The sequence below is a fragment of the Myotis brandtii genome, unplaced genomic scaffold, assembly GCF_000412655.1.
Source record: "Myotis brandtii unplaced genomic scaffold, ASM41265v1 scaffold1167, whole genome shotgun sequence".
In the NCBI taxonomy this organism is placed as follows: Eukaryota; Metazoa; Chordata; class Mammalia; order Chiroptera; family Vespertilionidae; genus Myotis; species Myotis brandtii.
The window spans coordinates 382995-404405 of NW_005354039.1; the positions used below are offsets into that span (position 1 = coordinate 382995).

The following is a 21411-nucleotide window of genomic DNA, read 5'->3' on the forward strand; positions in this document are numbered from 1 at the left end:
GTACCCTGGAGCCGGTGAGCGAGTTGGCGCACGAGCCGCTGCTTCTCGCGCCCTGCGCGCCTCTGTAACCTTCGAAATAGTCTCTCGGTTCTCTTCCCCTAGACCCTGGTGTGATTGTTCGGGCCCATGACGAACTCCCCGCCCTGTTCTTGCCGATAAACAACGCTCTCCCCAGTTGCGCCCACCAACAGCGGGACCCTCTAGCATCCGTGGAGTCCGGGGCCCCGATAGGCTTCGGAATAAAGCCGACCCTGGGCCAAGCCGTCGACCCTTCTACCTCCAGCTTTCGAGTTTATTACCTAGTTTGGGGGTGTGCGTTGGAAGTAGGTTGGGTTCGCTTGGGGAGAAGAGCCGTTGAGGTTAAAAGGCTGATGGAATGCCCAATTGTTTTCACTTTTATTATAGATTTTTAATTGGGGCAATTCGCTTTTAGATGTGTTTCAGCTATTCTTTTCCTTAGTCTCTCTCTCTCACACACACATCTGAGAATCTGGAAGTCTCAAAACTGAAGCCCAAGAAAATACTGGAACTTTACCCCTACAAGGCGTGTGTGTGTGTGTGTTTGCTAAATTATGGGCTGAAATACTGATAACAAAGAAGTCTGGGGAATTTGTAGTCAGTTTATTCACAGAGACGTATGATTTAAAAGAGGCCGGATTGGAGGTTCTGAATCATTTAACATAGGATATTCTTTTAATAACAGGTATCTAGTGTGGTTATTTCATCAATAATTTTCATTGTCCAAGGACTCTTTTCCTGAAATATGTAAGTTTAAGGTTATGTTCATTGATTTTATTACTTCCCTTTATGTCGGTAAATACATACACCGCCTTTGGAGAAGCAGCTGAGTTAATGAAAGAAATAATTTGGGTATGAATCCTGGATGAGCCGCTTACCAGAAGTATGACCTTGGCTAAATTACTCTCTCTGGCCTGGGCTTCTCATAAAATAGACTTAGTAAATAACTAATTTGTAAGGCTTTTGTGAGAATTAGGGGATGCTGCATGTGTAAAGTAGACTGCCTTAGTTAGGAATCACGGGTAACTTGTGTAACCGTTACTGTAGCTTGGTACCAAAACAGGTTTCCTTTTATCAAAAAAGGTTGTCTCTATCCCTGGAGGTGTTCAAGAGGAACAGGAGTGAATTGCCTGGAGGGTTTGGTTTTCTCCTTGATGAAGGCAGAGAAGGAAATCAAATGGTCTCTGCAAGGTCTTTTTCAGATTTACAGTTAAGGGGTTCTCTAGTTAGATAAGGACAAGACGAGGAATAGAGAAGTCTGTGCTACATCCAGTAACAGGAAATAAACATGAAATAAATTAACATCTCTTGTTCTAAAAATCTACCTTGGGTTCATTTCTGTCTTTTAAAATAGTATTTATTGTTGCCTGATATCACACTTTTTAATTGGCTGAGTAAATCAGTTCTTTATTTTATTTTTTTAAGCCAGAATATGTATATTTTATTTTTTTCTTTATTGATTAAGGAATTACATATGTGTCCTTATCCCCCCATTGAGTTCTTTATTGTCTTAAATGAATGTTCCAAAAGCCAACACAATTGTCCAGAATAATATTAGGATCACATTAATAAACACTGATTTAATACAAATTGGTAGCGCTAATCCCTATAAAACTTTAGTTCATAGACTTGTATGTTTAGAATATTTTAAAATCTGTATTATGTAATTATGTACTAAATTGAGACCAGGTTTTATTTTTATAACAATCCTTAAAAAACACACACCAATAAACCTGCTTGGAAGGAATGTGTAAAAACTTTCTTCCTCAATAATAATTTTTCAGAACAGAAATAAAACTGTTACATGCTTGATATGGAGCAATGTGCTCTGCTTCTGTGCACTTTCTTTTCAGTTGCTAAAATAATAGCTCTATCTTATTGAACATTTGTCTATTGAGACTGGAGAATTAGGACATCTATGCTATCAATCATAATTCATAAGGACTTACACAGGTCCTACAAGAATACATCCACCAGGAAACACTTAATAATCAATATTTTAGATGATGTTTCTTGAAAAAAAAGTATAAACATCCATTTTACTTACAGCCCAAGGAAAGATCTGAAACTAACAATCTCCCCATTCATTTGAATTGCAAATCTATATTTTTCAAGCAAACATTTCCAAAATGGAAACATTTGTTTTAATTGTTGCAGTAAAATTGGTGTTAGTTTAAACAGTTCTGCAAATAAGCTGATTGGAAGAAACACTCCAAAAATATTGCTATTGGGGAGAGGACAAAATGTCTTCTAAAAGTAGCTCCAGAGCTAAAATCTGTTTACAATGAACACAAATGTTAAAATATTGTTTTGATAATTAAACTGTCTCCTGTTTATAGACAAATACATTGTTGTGTGTGTATATTTGATAGAAAGCAATTAGTAAATGGTGAGAAGGTAGCTCTCAGGCCTACAAGTTATATGTATCATTTGAAAGAAGGCCGTGACCCAACTGGTAAGAGACTCACTCCAGGAGATTTTAGCTAATTGATTATGTACTAGCATTTTCCCAAAGCATGGACATGTAAATGAGGGCAAGTCCAACTAAATCAGTCATTCTTCATCTCAGCATCATGACATCCTTATGTGTCATAAACATTGGGAGGCCATAGAAACAAAGAGTATTAAAAGAGGTGAGCCTGGCCAATGTGGCTCGGTGGTTGAGCATCTGCCTATGAACCAGAATGTCACTGTTTGATTCCCAGTCAGGGCACATGCTGGGGTTTTGGCCTCGACCCCCAGTAGGGGTAGTGCAGGAGGCAGCCAATCAATGATTCTCATTGATGTTTCTATCTCTCTCTCCCCATCCCTTCCTCTCTCTGAAATAAATAAAAACATTAAAAAAAAAGAATAGAGGTGAAACTCCCAGCCTGGACTTGAAGCAATATTTAGAAGCAGCATCTTGTAATCTAAAAAATTAATATGTATGTATATATATAGAGAGAGATATAGATAGAAAGAGAAATAATTTTAAAGTGCTAACTTAAAGAAACAATACAAAAGATGTATCAACCCTGGCTAGTGTGGCTCAGTAGGTTGAGCATCGTCCAGTGCACTGTAAGGTGGCCGATCTGATTCCTGTTGAGGGCACATGCCCAGGTTACAGGTTCAGTCTCCGGTTGGGTTGTGTACAGGAGGCAACCGATTGATGATTGATGTTTCTCTCTCTCTCTCCCTCTCCATTTCTCTTCAGAATCAATTTAAAAAATATTTTAAAAATAGATGTATTGCCGTGACCGGTTTGGCTCAGTGGATAGAGCGTCGGCCTGCGGACTGAAGGGTCCCAGGTTCGATTCCGGTTGGGGGCATGTACCTTAGTTGCAGGCACGTCCCCAGTGGGGGGTGTGCAGGAGGCAGCTGATCGATGTTTCTCTCTCATCAATGTTTCTGACTCTCTATCTCTCTCCCTTCCTCTCTGTAAAAAAAATCAATAAAATATATTTAAAAAAAGAAATAGATGTTATCAAATTCATTCTAGATTTCACTACAGTAGAACAGGCGAAGGAGTAAAACTTTCTTCCCTTTTGTGCCTGTATACCTAATAAAGTAAAAAATTAACTCTTACTTAATGGACTTAAAGTTTTTATGAAGGAAGTGATTTAAAGCAGACCTTTAAAAATGACTAAAGTTTTTAAATGACTAAAATTTTAATTAATTCATTCAATGTATATTTATTGAATGCCTTCTAAGTACCAGATCCTGTGCTGGGTGCTGAGTACGCACAATGAACCAAACAGAATTCCTGAGCTCATGGAGTTTATATTCTGGCAGAAAACAGGGGGAAAAGGAGACAAAGCTATAAAAGCAATAAACAGTAATGAGGTGGAGAAAAACAGTAACTACCTTAGTGGCAAGGGACATTTTTGAGGAATGAGTGAGATTTAAGCTGATATTTGAGTAGCCAAGGGATTCCAGATGAAGAAACAGCAAGTGCAAAGGCCCTGAGGCAGGCAACGAAAGAATGCCCAGGCAGATGGAGTGAAATGACGGTGAGGAAGGAGGCCTCATGACTGGTCCAGGAGACATCATTCATATTCTACTCCCTGAAAAACCCAGCAGAGAAAAAAGCAGGAGATAAGATCAGAGAGACAGATAGGAATCAGATCATGCAGGGCCTTGGAACATAGTAAGGAGTTTGGATTTCATTTTTATAGTTGTGGATAAAGGAAGGAAGGGAGGGAGGGAGGGAGGGAGGGAAGAAGGAAGGAAGGAAAAGAAGAAAGGAAAGAAAGAAGAAACAAAGGAAGAAAGGAGGGAGGAACGGAGGGAGAAAAGAAAGGACTTTTAACAAATAGTTATATTGTTTTACCTTTTTAATATGGAAAATTTCAAGTATATAAGAAAGTAGGCAGAATCTATGTATATAAAAGCCTAAGCGACCGAACGACCGGTTTACCAGTCACTATGATGCGCACTGACCACAGGAGCTCAACCCAGGAGCTGCCACCTGGTGGTCAGTGCACTCCTGCAACCAACCTTCCGCAGCAGGCCAACCTCCCACAGTCCCTCAGACAGCTGACCCCGATTGGCCCTGATTGACCCCAATCGCAGTCAGGCCGTAGGACCCCACCCATGCACGAATTTGTGCACCAGGCCTCTAGTTAAATAATAAAACCTCATATACCCATCATCAGATTTCACAATTATAAACTCATGCCTAACTTGTTTAATCTATATTCCCACTCATTTTCCCCTCATTATTTTTTAAAAGATTACTTAATTGATTTTTAGAGAGAGAGGAAGGGAGAGGATGATAGAAACATCAATATGATAGAGAAACATCAATCGGCTGCCTCCTGCATACCCACAACCAGGGATCAAACCCCAACCCAGGCATGTGCCCTGACCGGGAATTGAACTGGGAACCTTTTGGTTCACAGAACAATGCTCAACCAACTGAGCCACACCAGCCACGTCTCCCCTTCTTATTTTGAAGCACATGCCAGATATCACATTATTTCACTCATTAACAGTTTAGTATATACCTCTCCTTAAAAAACTTTAAAAACAATCACAGCACCATAATTACACCTAAAAGGATAACAATAATTTCTTAAGGATATTTGATCTTTGCCTCATCAAAGACATTGAGTGATACAAAGTCATGGGGAAACTGGACAAGCAATACAATTAAGCAATCTTGGATAATAGGACTATCCTGGATTATTTGAGATTGGCCCACAATTTTCTTATGGATAAATTAAAAGGTTAATATAGCCCTGGCTGGTGTTGCTTAGTGGTTAGAACGAAGGGCCTGCAGACCAAAGGGTGGCAAGTTTGATTCCCAGTCAAGGGTACGTACCTGGGTTTTGGTGCAGGAAGCAACCAGTCTATGTGTGTGTGTGTGTGTCTCCCTCTCCCCCTCCCACTCTCTCTGGAAATCAATGGATAAGGACACATATGTAATACCTTAATCAATAAAGAAATTTAAAAAAAAAAGAGCCCTGGCTGGTTTGGCTCAATGGATAGAGCTTGGCCTGCGGACTGAAGGGTCCCAGGTTCGGTTCCTGTCGAGGGCACATGTCCCGGTTGCAGCTGGATCCCCAGTGGGGGGCGTGCAGAGGCAGCCCAATGATTCTCTCTCATCATTGATGTTTCTATCTCTTTCCCTCTCCCTTTCTCTCTGAAATCAATAAAAATATATTTTAAAAAAAGAAAATCAATGGAAAAAAATATCCTCTAGTGAGGATTAACAACAACAAAATTAATATAAACAATTGGTCTTTTATCCAATTAAAATTAATATTACTATTATAACTGATTTGCACCGCATATAAGTGTCAACAGCTAAAATTTCACACAGTAAAATGTTTTATCTGCAAAACTTAACCCAGGAAAATTGCATGTAGTCAAAATCATGACCACAAAAGGCTTTCACAGTAACAGAAACCATAAAAAAGAGACTTAAGAAAACATGATAAATATTTCAAATTTCCTTTGTAAAATTATTACAGGGAGAAAACCAATCTCAATGAGAATAACTTAGTTAAAATAAAAATGAAAATTGGAAGTGGTATAACTGCTAATAAATATATTTCCCTAAAAATTCACTGAAGTTAGTGTAATTCTGTTTAAAACTTTTCACCCTAGCCGGTGTGGCTCTGTGGATAGAGCATTGGCCTGCGGACTGAAGGGTCCAGGGTTCGATTCCAGACAAGGGCACATGCCTGGGTTGTAGGCTCGGTCCCCAGTAGGGAGCATGCAGGAGGCAGCCAATCAATGATTCTCTCTCATCCTTGATGTTTCAATCTCTCTCTCCCTCTCCCTTCCTCTCTGAAATCAATAAAAAAAAATTTTTTTTATGGATTCACAAATGATGAGTCAACATGTCCTTAAGGTCAATACATAACAGTAAAACTATGTTTCATAGGGCACCACTGTCCAATAGACATATATTATGAAACATGAATGTACTATAATTTGAAATTTTGTAGTAGCCACATTTTAAAAAGGAAAAGGGTGAAATTTTCTTTTTTATATTCTTTTAAAATCCAATGTATACATTTTACACTTTTAAAATCCAATGTATACATTTTACACTTATAGTGTATCCAAATCCACACTAACCATATTTCAAGTGTTTAATAACCCATGTGACTAGTGGCTACCAGATTGGATAGTACAGGTCTGGGGGAAGGCAATGCAGATAGAAAGAATGGTTTGAGCAAAGGTATGAAGTTAAAAATGTGGAAGGCATATTCTGGGAACAAGAAATGGCTCCAGTATAGTAGCTGAAAAAGAGTGTATGAGAGAGGGTGGAGGTAGATGGAGGTTTGTGGCGAGGGCTGTAAGACTGGGAAGATCATTTGGACTGGAAGGTTTTGATGATCTTGAGGCTAGTCTGTCCTGTTTGCTAGGGAGCTGCCTATATTGTCTTTGTGTAAGACCGTAAACCAATAACCTCCTTTTTCCGAAGAGAACTTTCTCTATTCCCTTCAATAACACACTCCTTTCCCCTCCCAGTTGCTATTTCTACTGTCCCTCCTTCCACTATTGACTGTACAGAGAAAGGAAGGACTGAATTCCAGCTCTCCAAATGATGGTCCAGAAAACCACTAATGCTAAGTTATATAAAACATACCCTAAATCATGGTTTTCATACTTTCCTTTTTTTTTTTCAAAAGCTTAGTTTTCCAAACAAAATATTGTACAAAATGCCACATACGTTTTTTTAAAGCAAACAAACAAAAACAAAACTCCCCTGTTTTACTGTTTTTGCTGTTTTAATATCTATTTATTGATTTTAGAGAGAGACAAAGGGAGAGAGAGAGAAACATCGATTTGTTGTTCCACTTATTTATGCATTCATTGGTTGCTTCTTGTATGTGTCTGACTGGAAATCATATCCTAACCAACTGTGCTACCTGGCCAGGGCCTAAATCTTAATTGTTTTTAACTGAAGGGTAAAAGTCAAAAATTTCCCATGTCATTAAATAATCTTCAAAAGCACCATCTTTTAATGGTTGATAAGTATCTCATTGGGGGAGGGGGAATGGGAGATATCTGTAATACTACCAACAATAAAAAATATATTTTTTAAAAATCTCATTGTATTTGTCTTTCAAAGGGCCTCTATAGGTATTTTGGATGGGACAGTCTTTTTTATTTTTGAATTGAACTTTTTATTTTGACATAATTATAGATTGATATAAGAAATAATAGAAAGATTCTTTATACCCTTATACTCTGCCCCAATAGTAACATCTTGCAAAACTATAATACAATATCCTAACTAGGATATTGACATTGACACAATTAACATACAAAACATTTCAATCAACAGGACCCCTCACCTTGCCCTTCCATAACCAGTCACATCTACTTCCCTCCCACCCCAGCCCCTTAACCCCTGACAACCACTAATCTGTTCTTCACTCTCTAGAATTTTGTCAATTTAAGAATGTTATTTAAATGGAATCAAATAGTATGTAAGCCAGTCCTTTGGAGATTGGCTTTTTTTACTCAGCGTAATCATCTGGAGATTGATCTAGGTTGTTGGGTATATTCAGTCGTTTATTTCCTTTTTCTTTTTTAATATGTTTTTATTGATTTGAGAGAGAGAGAGGGAGGTAGAGGGAGAGAGAAAGAAACATGGATCTGCTGCCTTCTGCACACTCCCCACTGGGGATTGAGCCCACAACCCACGCATGTGTCCTGACTGGAATTGAACCGGCGACCTCTTGGTGCATGGGAAGACCCTGACTCAGAGGTAAGCACCTTCAACAAAACTTCTCTATGTATATTCAGGTATATATATTTCTGAGTGTATATACTTGGATTTTGAAAAATAAAATTAGGATCATAATATATTATTATCCTGCAAAATATTTTCTAAAATTAACAAAATAGCATGGTCTGATTTCCAGGTTCGTACTAGAGATCTATTTTATTCTCTTTAATGGCCGCACAGTATTTCATAGCAGAAATGTGCCATAACTTACTTAACTATACCCTACTGATGAATTAAGTTATTTTAAAATTTTTTGCTATTATAAACAAAGTACTTTTTAAAATATATTTTATTGATTTTTCACAGAGAAGAAGGGAGAGGGATAGTTAGAAACATCGATGAGAGAGATCGATCAGCTGCCTCCTGCACGCCCCCTACTGGGGATGTGCCCGCAACCAAGGTACATGCCCTTGACCGGAATCAAACCTGGGACCTTTCAGTCCGCAGGCGGACGCTCTATCCACTGAGCCAAACCAGTTCGGCATAAACAAAGTACTTTAATGAATACCTTTCTTTTAGAGTTGAAATAGCTAGGTCAAAGGGTTTGCAATTTAAAACTTGTCACAGATGCTCTCAGATTATCCTTCAAATTTACCTACCAATTTACAATCATAGGATTTGAGAACATCCATTTATCCATATTCTCACCAACAATGAAATATTATAAATTCTTGCAACTTTTGACTATCTGGTAAATGAAATAAAAACTAAAAGTCATTATTTGTAGATTATATGATTACTTACCTGGGGAAACCAAAAAAATTAACTAAAAAACAACAACAACAAAATTAAGTTTTGACCAAAGAGCCAAGGTATGTGAGAAGGAAAGCACTTTCATACCTACAGGAAGTATAAATTGTACTTTGGAGGGCAGTTTCTCAGTCTGAGTCAAAAACATTAAAAACATGCATCTCTTCTGACCCAGCAATCAAAACCCATGATTTTTTTCCTGGAGAAATAAGGAAATGTGCAAAGATTTAGCTGCAATAATTTTTACTGAAGCATGGCTTATAGCTTGCAAACAAGGGACTAGTTAAGTGATGGTTCATTCATACAGTTACGCACAACACATCCATTAGAAGTGATCATGTACATCAAAATTTGTTGACAAGTTAATGTTTTCATATTATAGTGCTCAGTTTAAAAGATCACAAAATAGTATATAAATATGATACCAATAAAAATGTGTATAAATAGTCCTAAATTACCCATCAAATTTATTTTTATCAAATTTAGTCTCCTCTAAAGGTAAATTCTTTCTTGAAGGCAAAGCCAAAACAGCCATCCAAATGTAAGCTTAGTATCTGACATCTCGGCTAAGCTACCAGGAGTAGATGCAAATATCAAACTCAGAGGTAATCCTAACATAAAAAGAAATGCTCGTTCTGGGACCTTAAGATGAGGCTTCTTAATGAAATTAGCAGCTGTTTGAATAATCTCTCCGTGTTTGTTTATAAAGAGCACAAACTCTGCCAGCATCTTCCAAGATTATTTCAAGTGCCCCCAGGGACCTTAGGAACCCCATATTGCCCCTGCATTTAGATGCTTATCCACTGCTTGGACAAATCCAAACAAGCGGCTGTCAGCTAAACATTGCAGTGCCCCCAGCAAAAAGGCGGGTCCGTGTTTGCTCTGAGACAATTCCCTGTCTTCCCAAAGCATGAATCAGCCCCACTGTCCCACCAGCCTCTGTGCACCACGCATTCTGCTCTTCACAGCGAATGACAAAGGCAGGAACAAGGCAAAGAAACTTGAGACTCCGGGTGAGGAGGAGAACGCAAGGCCGTAACATTTAATCTTGCTTGAAAAGAGAGAGTCAGAATTTCAGAGGGTCTGCTTCAGAGAAATGGTTGGAAATGTGTCAGAAGACTAATTTCATGGAGAAAATCTAATTAACAAAATAATACTTGGCGGCTGATCAGTATGTTTTTTAATTCAAAGGTAAAGGAGTCTCCAAATGGGAATGTACAAAATTTTTCTGGGCACCCATCCATGTCAGACTTATCCTTTCTTCCTCCACTGGCTTCCCTTTCATCCAAGTTTCTTTTCTTCATCCTCCTCCTCCCTGCTCCTTCCCAGTTGGAAACAAATGATAGTTTAACCTGGATAATACTCTCCCTTGTTCTCATTGTACAAGTTGATGTTCACTCAGCTGGCCTACACCTTTCATGCAATTTATTTTACAAAGGGAAGGAATTTTTGTCTCCCAGTTATAGCGCCAAAATGTCAGCTCTTTTTAAATCCCCGTAAGGCAGTTTGAGGCCATGTCTTTCTACTCTACGATAAGTCAATTTACTTCTAGTGTACTAGTTAGGACTCTGGTTGTAAGTAACAGAAACCCATTTGAGCTAGCTTAAAAAGGGAGAGAGGACAATTTTTAAAGGATAGAGAAGTGCTTTCTCAGCACCAAAGGCCAGGTATGAAGCAAGGTCACTGAAAAGATCTGGAACCAAGAACAGTGAAGCAGTCTTGAGTCTCTACTTCTCCCTCCCTGCTTCATTCCTTTTCTTTCTTCAGATCCACTCCCCCCTCCCCCGCCCCAATCTGCTTTACAGGCAGAATATGACTGCTGTATAACTCCCAATTTACATGTTTAAACACCAGTCAAATGCAGATTGATTATGTTTCAGTCCAATCCTAAGTCCTCCAAAGAAACAACTGTAATCATCACCCTGGGCAACATGTCCACCTCTGCTACAGAGAGCCCTGGCCAGGAAGGCAGTCAGATGGTAGCAAAACCACTCCAATGATGTGATATGTGGGTGTGCTTCCCACAGAAAGGGGAGTGGCAAGTGGGCTGAAGAAATAACCAAAAACATAAACCAAATCAGTTTATTGCTTTGATATTTGGACTATTTGGTAACAGAGTTTTTTCTTGTTGAAGCTCAAGAATATTCCAAAGAAAAGATTTCTAATTACATTTTTACAGAATAAAGTTTGCAGGACCATGGCCAGTTCACATAGCAGAGTTGAGACATGTGACCACTTCTCATGGTTAGTCCAAATAACCGTGCTCTTGGATCCCAGTTGCACCAAATCTCTTAGCCTTTCCAGTTTTCAAGGATCAGTAAGCTCAAAATTAAGTAGTAAATACTGACTTGATCCTGAGTACTGGACAGATTTATGGCAATAACTTGGATCTTGGAAAAAGGCTACTCAAGGATTATTAAAGTTCAATAATGAATGTGTTGACAATAGTACTAAAAGCTTTGTCCTCTTGGCCATGTGCTAGCTTATCTTGGCTTCTTCATCTGTAAAATGAGAGGAATAACATTTTTATTTTTACCTCATACGGTTGATTGTGGGTCAAATGAGGTTATATAATGACAAGTACTTTGTAAACTATAAAGAATACCACAAGTATGTCACCTGTATATTCCATGCCTCATCAGGCTTTGGTACAAAGAACTATTTCATATAATACAATGTCAGTTAAGTTAAGAACAAGTTCATTTCAACAAATGGCACTGGAACAACAGGACATCAATATGCCAAAAAAAAAAAAGTACAAAAATGAGCATGAAATGAATCATAGACCTAAATATAAACCTAAAACTATAAGCCTTCTAGAATAAAATAGAGGAGAAAATATTTGTGAGTTAGACAAAAATTTCATAGAGAAGACACATACAGCATGAACCACAAAAGAAAAAACTGATAAATTAGACTCATTAAAATAAAAATGATGGCGGCGGGGATACCGAGTTGGCATTTTTATCGACCACAGCCTTGTCTTTCTAGGTGCTGGTAACAGTAACCTGCTTTGCTTGTCCACTCAAAGGTCCAGCACCTTCTCTGGGGCCCAAGAATGATTTGAGGGAAAGTGTAAGCTGTATTCCTGCTCAACTTCAGTCTGAAGTTAAAGGTCTAAAGAATGAACAAAGCATGTATAATGGAATCCAACTCTTTGAAGACGAATTTTCAAGCAATTTCTTGTATAATCTAGCTGTTTAAATTTTCAAATAATCATTTCAGTCCTTAAAAATAAAGGTTCTTGCCGAAACCGGTTTGGCTCAGTGGATAGAGCGTCGGCCTGCGGACTGAAAGGTCCCAGGTTCGATTCCGGTCAAGGGCATGTACCTGGGTTGCAGGCACATCCCCAGTGGGAGATGTGCAGGAGGCAGCTGATCGATGTTTCTCTCTTTTTATCCTTAAAAAAAAATTTTCCTTTCTTTTTTTTTTTTAAATATATTTTATTGATTTTTTAACAGAGAGGAAGGGAGAGAGATAGAGAGTTAAAAACATCAATGAGAGAGAAACATCGACCAGCTGCCTCCTGCACATCTCCCACTGGGGATGTGCCCGCAACCCAGGTACATGCCCTTGACCGGAATCGAACCTGGGACCTTTCAGTCCGCAGGCCGACGCTCTATCCACCGAGCCAAACCGGTTTCGGCAAAATTTCCTTTCTTGAAAAGACATTGTTAAGAAAATGAAAATATAAGACACAGATTGGAAGAATATACTGCAAAACACACATCTGATAAAAGATTTGTATCCAGAATATATAAAGAACTCTCACACTCAGTAATATAAAAACAGCCCAATTAAAAAAGGGCAAAAAGATTTGAACAGACACTTCACCAGGGAAGAGGAAAAGATAGTAAGTAAGCAGATGGGGGGAAAGTTCAACATCATTAGCCATTAGGTACATGAAAAATTATAATGAGATATCACACCACATACCTATTATAATGACTAAAATAAAAATAAACAAATTGACCATATCAAATGTTGTAGAGGATACAGAACAACTGGAATGAACTCTCATGCATGCCAGTGGGAATGAAAAAATGGTACAGCTGCTTTGGAAAACAAATAGGCAGTTTAGAATAGTTAAACATACATTTATCACATGAGGCAAATATCCCACTCCTAGGTATGGAGTCCTTACAGATGAATAAAAATATATCTCTGCACAAAGACCTATATGCAAATGCCTATATCGGCATAATTTATAACTGTCAAAAGCTGAAAACAAACCAAGTTTTCTTCAACTGGTGCATAGATAAAGACATATGGTATAGCCATACAGTGAAATACTATTCAGCAATAACAAGGAGCAAATTATTGATACACTGACATGGATGAATCTTAGATAAATTGTGCTGAATGAAAGAAGCCAGGCTCCAATGATTCCATTGTTGGACATTCTGGAAAAGTCAATAGTGTAGGAACAGAAATCAGATCAGCAGTTGGGAGGGCCAAAAGGGGTAAGAATTTGGAACAGACTACAGAAGAGCATGTGGGGACTTTTTGGGGTGGTATCTTCATTGTGATGGTATTTATGTGACTGCATATGTTGGAGAAAAGTCATAACTGTGCACCTATTCCTTAATAAATCTGACTTTTTTAAAAAAAGAACAGTTTAGCAGGTCCTCAAAAAGTTAAACATAGCCCTGGCCCGTGTGGCTCAGTTGGTTGAACATCATCCCATGCACCAAAAGGTGGCCAGTTTAATTCCTGGTCAGGGTACATGCCCAGGTTGCAGGCTCAATCTCCTGGTCAGGGTGCGTGTGGGAGGCAGCCAATTGATGTTTCTCTCTCTCTCCGTCTCCCTTCCCCTCTCTCTGAAATAAATAAATAAATAAATAAATAAATAAATAAACACATTTAAAAAGAAAGTTAAGCATAGAATTAGCATAAGATCTGACAATTCCACTCCTAGGTATACACTCCAAAATAGTGAAAGCAGGTACTCAAATAGGCATAGCAGCATTATTCACAATAGCCAAAAGTTGGAAACAAACCAAATGTTCATCAGAAGATTAATGAATAGCCAAGCTGGTTTGGCTCAGTGGATAGAGCATCAGCCTGCGGACTGAGGAGCCCAGGGTTCGATTTGGGTCAAGGGCACATGCCCTGGTTGCAGACTTGATCCCCAGTTGGGGGCCTGCAGGAGGCAGCTAATCAATGATTCTCTCTCATCATTGATGTTTCTATCTCTCTCTCCCTCTCCCTTCTCTGAAATCAATAAAAATATATTTAAAAATAAAAATGGATTAATGGATTAAAAAATGTGGTACAGCTCTGGCTGGGTGGCTCAGTTGGTTGGAGTGTTGTCCCATACACCAAAAAGGTTGTGGGTTCCATCCCCAGTCAGGGCATGTTCAGGAGGAAACCGATCAATGTTTCTCTCTCATATCAATGTTTCTCGAAAGAAAGAAAGAAAGAAAGAAAGAAAGAAAGAAAGAGAGAGAGAGAGAGAGAGGAAGGAAGGAAGGTAGGAAGGAAGGAAGGAAGGAAGGAAGGGAAATAAAAGCATTAAAAACATATCTTAGGGTGAAGATTAAAAAAAAAGTGGTCTAGCCCTAGCCGGTTTGGCTCACTGGATAGAGCATTGGCCTGGGGACAGAAGAGTCCCGGGTTCGATTCCGGTCAAGGGCATGTACCTTGGTTGTGGGCACATCCCCAGTAAGGGGTGTGCAGGAGGCAGCTGATAGATGTGTCTTTCTCATCGATGTTTCTAACTCTCTATCCCTCTCCCTTCCTCTCTGTAAAAAATCAATAAAATATATTTTTTTTAAAAAAGTGCTCTATACATACAATGGAATTTCATTCAACCATAAAAAGTGAAATTCTGATACATGCTACAACATGGGTAACCCTTGAAAACATTATGCTAAGTGAAATAAGCCACACACAAAAGGAATAGCATATTATATTAAATAAACATTATAAAAGTCTATTGTGCTAATTTGATATATGACGAATGGGACTTCATAGCCCCTCTATGAATTTGTAATCACTTTTTGTTTGTTTGTTTGGTAATGTTCTTTTTAAAAAAAAATATTTTTATTGATTGATTTCAGAGAGAGGAAGGGAGAAGAAGAGAGAAATAGAAACATTGATGATAAGAGAGAATCATTGATGGGCTGCCTCCTGCATTACCCCTACTGGGGATCAAGCCCACAACCTGGGAATATGCCCTTGACTGGAATCGAACCTGGGACCCTTCAGTCCGCAGGCCAATGCTCTATTCACTAAGCCAAACCAGCTAGGGCTTGGTGCATTTTTCTATTGCTGTATTTATCCTTTCCTTGTTGATTAGTAAGAGTTATTGTTTGTCTATGCATATATTACAAATATTTTCCCCAGTTTGCCATTGGCATTTTAACTTTGTGGTGGGATTTGGCATAAAGAAATTTTTTGTTGTTTTTTTCAATCAGAACTGTTTTGTTTTTCTTCATGTTTTCTACCTTAAGGTCATATTTAGAAATTCCTTCTGCTCCCCAAGATTATAATAATATTTATTTATTTTCTTTCTGGAACATTTATGGTTTTATTTTACACATTACTTTGTATGTGATTTAGGGTAGAAATAATAATAGCTAATATTTATGGGGCGCAGTTTGTGTAACAGGTACCATGTTCTTACTTTTTAGCATCCATTACCTCTTTTAGTCCTTACAACGAATGAAGTAGGCACTTTTACTACCTTGTTTATAAATATGGGAGAAATGAGGCTTAGGAAGGTTAAGTATCTTGCCTGCAATTACATAACTAATCAGTGTCAAAACTGGCATTCAAACCCTAAGTCTCTTTACTCTCAAAAGATCTTACTTGCTGTATGTATTTTCTTCCTTCCACAAATATCATGAGTCAAATTTTCAAATATCCTGTTATAAAATCCATCACTGGTCAAAATGCCACTCTTATCATCTAGTAGCTTTTGCTAAGTTCTTGGGTCTACTTCTGCCCTTTTCTATTCTATTGATTCTTTTGTCTATTCATGTGCCAGTGACATACTGTTCTGGTGACTGCTGAATTATTTATACATTCTATTATCTGGAAGGCCAAGTCATCCCTAAATGCTCTTCTTTTTCAAAGTTTTCTGATCTTCTCTTCATTATTTATACTTCCAGAAAAACTTTACAGCTTTGTTGCAAAGTCCCCAAGAAATTCCATTGAGATTTTTGCTGAATAAAGGCGGGGGGCTGGGGATGCCTTGCTTGCTGAGAACTGAGTTCATCAGATTCCTCAGTCATAGCATACTTGGTCTGTGTAAGGCCCTTCACTTCACTTAACCCCTCCCTTAGTCTTGGTCTACATTCTCCTTCCCTCCTTCATAAACACCCACTGTTACATGTTTGAAATGTACCCTTGGATATATATGTATTCTTGTAAATATATACTGCTATTTCCAGCCTATATTTTAAATTCATAATTGGTCCAAGGATCTTTTCCTGTTTCTTTTTTTTTAATTCAACACTCTATTTTTATGACCTATTATATGATGCTGCATGTAAAAATCTAGCTCATAGGTTCTACTGCTGAGGAGCACTATACAGGATCCACCTAAATATTCCACCAATGAGAGATGCCTAGGATGCCCCCAACTCCTAATTTCCACAACAAAGATGCAGTGAACATTATCCCTTATGGACCTGAGAACTCTCTGGAGTACATACCCCAGGTTGGGATTGCTGGTTGTTGGGTCTTTGCATCCTTGATGTCACCAATTCTGCCAAACTTCTTTCTAGGACATCTGTACCAGTTTGCACTAGCTTAATAATGCAAGAGGATTATGCATTATGCTCCCACAGACTTTAGAGAGAGAGGAAGGGAGAAAGAGAGGAAAAGAGAGAGAGAGAGAGAGAGACATCGATTGCCCTTGACCGGAATCGAACCTGGGACCCTTTAGTCCACAGGCCGATGCTCTATCCACTGAGCCAAAATAGGGCTGTGAATTACCTATTGATAGCCTTTGCCCATTTCTCTAGTGGACTTCCCCTTCTTTTGTGTGGTCTTTTAAAAAAATATATATATATATTTTTTTTACTAACTTCAGAGAGGAAGGGAGAAGGAGAGAGAATAGAAACATCATTGATAAGAGAGAATCATTGATCGGCCCCCTCCTGCATGCCCCCCACCAGGGATGGAGCGATCCGGGCATGTGCCCTTGACCGGAATCGAACCCGGGACCCTTCAGCCTGCAGGCCAATGCTCTAACCACTGAGAAAAACCGGCTAAGGCTGTGTGGTCTTTTATCTTTCACATACTCTGGAGTGCAGATTAGTGTATACAGTAGTTGGTAATAGGAATCATACTTTTTCTCCAAATAGTGAGACAGTTTCCCTGACATCATCTACTGAATAATTCGTCCTCTCCAGGTTGACTTAAAGTGTTATCTTCATCTTATATCAAATTCCCATAGGTCTATTTCTGAGCTCTCTATTCTGTTTCTCTGGTTTATATCTATTCCTGGAGCATATCATTCTTGCTTTATGACTATGGCTTCATATTATATCATAAAATCTGGTTGAGCTAGTTCCCCCCTCCCATTGCTCTTCATTTCCAAAATTAATTTAGTTACTCTAACAAGAATAAGTTTGTCCAATTTCTCAAAAAGTCCTGATGGCATTGCATTGAATTTATAGATAAATTTTGGGAGTGGGAACTATTTCTTTACACAAACTGTCCGTTAATGCTTCTGTGCTTAGCTCTAACTTCCACTCCCACCTTGAGAGGTATTTGATGCTTCCAGCTTCCAACTTCATTGTTCAAAATGAATCTACTGCTTCCTCCTTCTTGTGGCCTTATTTCTCTGGAGGATGTAGTAGAACAGAGACAGCTGAAACCTAAATCAATTATTACTAATTCATTCTCTTTCCATCTTCCAAAATGTAGTTGACATTTTATATGTTTCCTCTGCTACTATTCTCTTTGACCTATGGGCTTATCATAGTTTTAGTTCTTTCCTATGACTTTAATAGGCTAACAGGAGGAACCATATAAACCTTTATTTATTTTTTAAAGTTCTTTTTAAAAAAAATATATCTATTGATTTCAGAGCAGAAGGGAGAAGGAAAGAGAAATAGAAACATCAATGATGAGAGAGAATCATTGATTGGCTGCCTCCTGCACGTTCCTTACTGGGGATCAAGCCTGCAACCCAGGCACGTGCCCCTGACTGGAATCGAACCTGGGACCCTTCAGTCCACAGGCTGACACTCTATCCACTGAGCCAAACCAGCTAGGGCCATATAAACCTTTAGATTTAACTGGCATGATTAACCAGGCATCCATTACGTTTTCTATTTATCATATACCTTTTTTTTTTTCTCCTTTAGTGCTTTATATTGGATAGGCTAAATTCTCTATTGTTGATTTAAAAGATATACCTATTTTTTTATTCTCCTTGTGGTTATTCCTAAATAGTACAGTGCTGGTAAATGTTTACCAATTAGTTCTCTGAGGGGGGAAAAAAACACACCCTGATTTGTAGTGTTTGCCAATTTTCATGGTATAAATCAGTGGTTCTCAACCTTGGCTGCACATTAGAATCACCTGGGAATCTTTTTAAAATCCTGATTTCTGGGCCTCATCCTCCGGAAATTCTGTTTCTTTGTTATGGGGTGGGGCCACAACATTAGTAACAAAGAAACAGAATTTCCGGAGGATGAGGCCCAGAAATCAGGATTTTAAAAAGACTCCCAGGTGCTTCTAATGTGCAGCCAAGGTTGAGAACCACTGATCTAGAGTCATAGGAACAACCACCATGTGCATGCACTTCTGTCCTAAGCACTTCACACTGATCCATTTATTAGGATCCCCATTTCACAGGTGAGGAAGTTGAGGCACAGATAAGTGAGAAAACTCTTTCGAGGCCACCTAGGAAATTGGTGTAGAGAGAGGGTGCAGCCCAGGCAGACTGGCTCTAGGGCACCCGGTACCTCTGTGCTCTACTATGGGACATGCAACAGGCCAGAGGGGCCAGACCAGGGCCACCATCCACACCAGGAGCCTCATGGATAGTGGGCATCTGGAGAAGGTTCTAGAAGATGAAGATTTCCTCCAGCAGGCTTCAAGTGGCTTCTGGGAAGGCAGCTCCCTGAGATTTTATGGCTCCTCAATCCCGGAGCAGGACAGCATTCCCAGAAATGATGCAAGTTTTATGACAGCTCCGTATCCGGTTTCTGAACATTTGTTCGACTTTCCTTTTCACTTTCTTTTTTGTTGTATGGATGACGTTCCAACCAACTGAACCACCTGGCCAGGGCAAGTAGTTATTACTACTTTTAAAAAAATATAATTAGTTTAATTGTAAGAGTGCATAAATTATGTTTTAATGATGGCTGTAGTTAACAACTGGCTTGCTCAAAATTTAACTATCAGCTTTCACAAGCTGGACAAGCCAGTTCCAGCACACCACTGCCCTGTATTAGTAAAATCCTAGATTATATTGATTTTTCCTATCAAATTTTTGACCATTTCATTGAGGCATAATTGACATATGCTAAGATGTGCATGCTAGAAGTATTAAATTTTATGTTTAGACACTTGAAACCAGTGGCAGGAAGCAGCTGCAGAGCCCTGTGGTTGCCATCTCCCGTGGGTGTGAGCCGCATCTGTGGGCCTGGCCATGCTGGGGCAGCACTCCTGGGAGTGCTTTTCATTTGGCATCAACAGCATTGCATATTAGTGTGGCATAAAGCCCATATATCCATCTGGAACCTTTGCTCAAATGCAGAAATGTGACTCACCTTGCTAGTAACTGACCCTGAGTTCATGAAATACCTAAATAATGTGATGGGACAACTAAAAGATTGGTTACACAAGTGTTCAGTTCAGAAACTGGTGGTAGTCACCTCGAATATTAAAAGTGCTGCCCAGCCGGTGTGTCTCAGTGGTTAAGCAATCGACTTATGAACCAGGAGGTCACGGTTTGATTCCTGGTCGAATGCCCAGGCTTGATCCTCAGTGTGGGGTTACAGGAGGCAGCTGATCAATGATGCTCTTTCATCATTGATGTTTCTATCTCTCTCTCCCTCTCCCTTCCTCTCTAAAATCAATAAAATACATATTTTTAAAAGGTGGTGAGGTCTCTGAAAGATGGAAATTTGATACTGAGTGTGATAAGACGGCCAGAGAAGACAGTACACCCAGAGAAGTCTCAGAAAGCTATCCAAGGCGACATGCATTCAGTGATCAGACAGATCACAGCTATAGTGACATTTCTGCTACTGTTGGGCATTTCTTATTCATTTGATCTTCTTATTTATGCAAAGATTCATGGTTGTACCTGAAAAGTGGGAAGAGTTGGTACCACAGTTCATTGAGGATTCTGAGCAAGTCCATTGGGTTCCTTCACTACCACAATCCACAAAGTAAACAGCAGAGTAGCCCTGTCCAAGACTGAAGAAAGAGGGAAATAATGAGAAATGAAGTGGAAGAACTAGCAGCTTCTATCAGCCTTCAACCTTCAACCATCCTCCTTTCACACCTTACGTATGAAATCACAAAATTAAGATGGAAGCCTGAAGTTAAAAGAGAACAACAACAACAAAAAAACGTCAAGACCATTTTTCCTGAAGCTCCCCAGTGTCTCAGGCTCATCAGACTCTCCATTAAAGATCCTCTGTCGAAGTGATTTTCCTAGAGGGAGGTTGTGGACAGGGTAGCTCACAGCTTTGGGTCTGGAGCACAGTTTTTCATTTATTCTCAGCAATGCCACCCATCACAAGTTTCTGGAAGAAGGCTATGATCAGCATCACAGCCCAAATGCCCTAAAACACAGCAGAAGAATGAGGAGGAAAATGTGACAGAGTCTAAAGTACACGGTACTCAATAAATGTTGAATTAAAAAAAATGTTTGGAAGGAAGGATGCTCAGCAACAGTTATTTGTGTTTACCTCTGGTCTGATCATGGAATTTAGGGCAAGTGGGAACTTCCATGATTTCTTATATTGAGTTCTATATTGTTTGACTATCTTACAATCAGCAGAGAGCACTGCTAGTATTGTCAGTTTAAAGACTTTGAAAAGAGAGCCCAAGGTCTAAAACATTACCATCTCATACTATTACTCGTACCCATAAAGGAGGTTCATGGGGTGGAAAAGGGACGTCTGTAATACTTTCAACAATAAAGATAAAATTCAAAAAAGAGCTCCTAGTGCAAACGTGGTGTGTGCTAAGCATTTTATAAATATTTAACACATAACTAGGTACAATCATTTTTCTTGCTTAACAGACTAGGAAACCGAGACTCAGCTAGGTTGTATAATTTGTCCAAGGTGACACAGCTAAGAAATGTCACAGCGAGAGTTTGACTCTGGGTCTTTGGCTTGGGAGTCTATTCCTAATCACTATGCTATACCAAAATACTACTATCAGCTGAGGAAAGGGACAAATATTCCTGGAAATCTGAGAGTAAGGTCCAA

The 21411-nt window shown here is 39.0% G+C and overlaps 1 pseudogene; it reads left to right on the forward strand.

Moving 5' to 3' along the window:
* Positions 1 to 19613: 19613 nt before the first annotated feature.
* LOC102257963 lies at positions 19614 to 20527 on the forward strand (annotated as a pseudogene).
* The last annotated feature ends 884 nt before the right edge of the window (positions 20528 to 21411 follow it).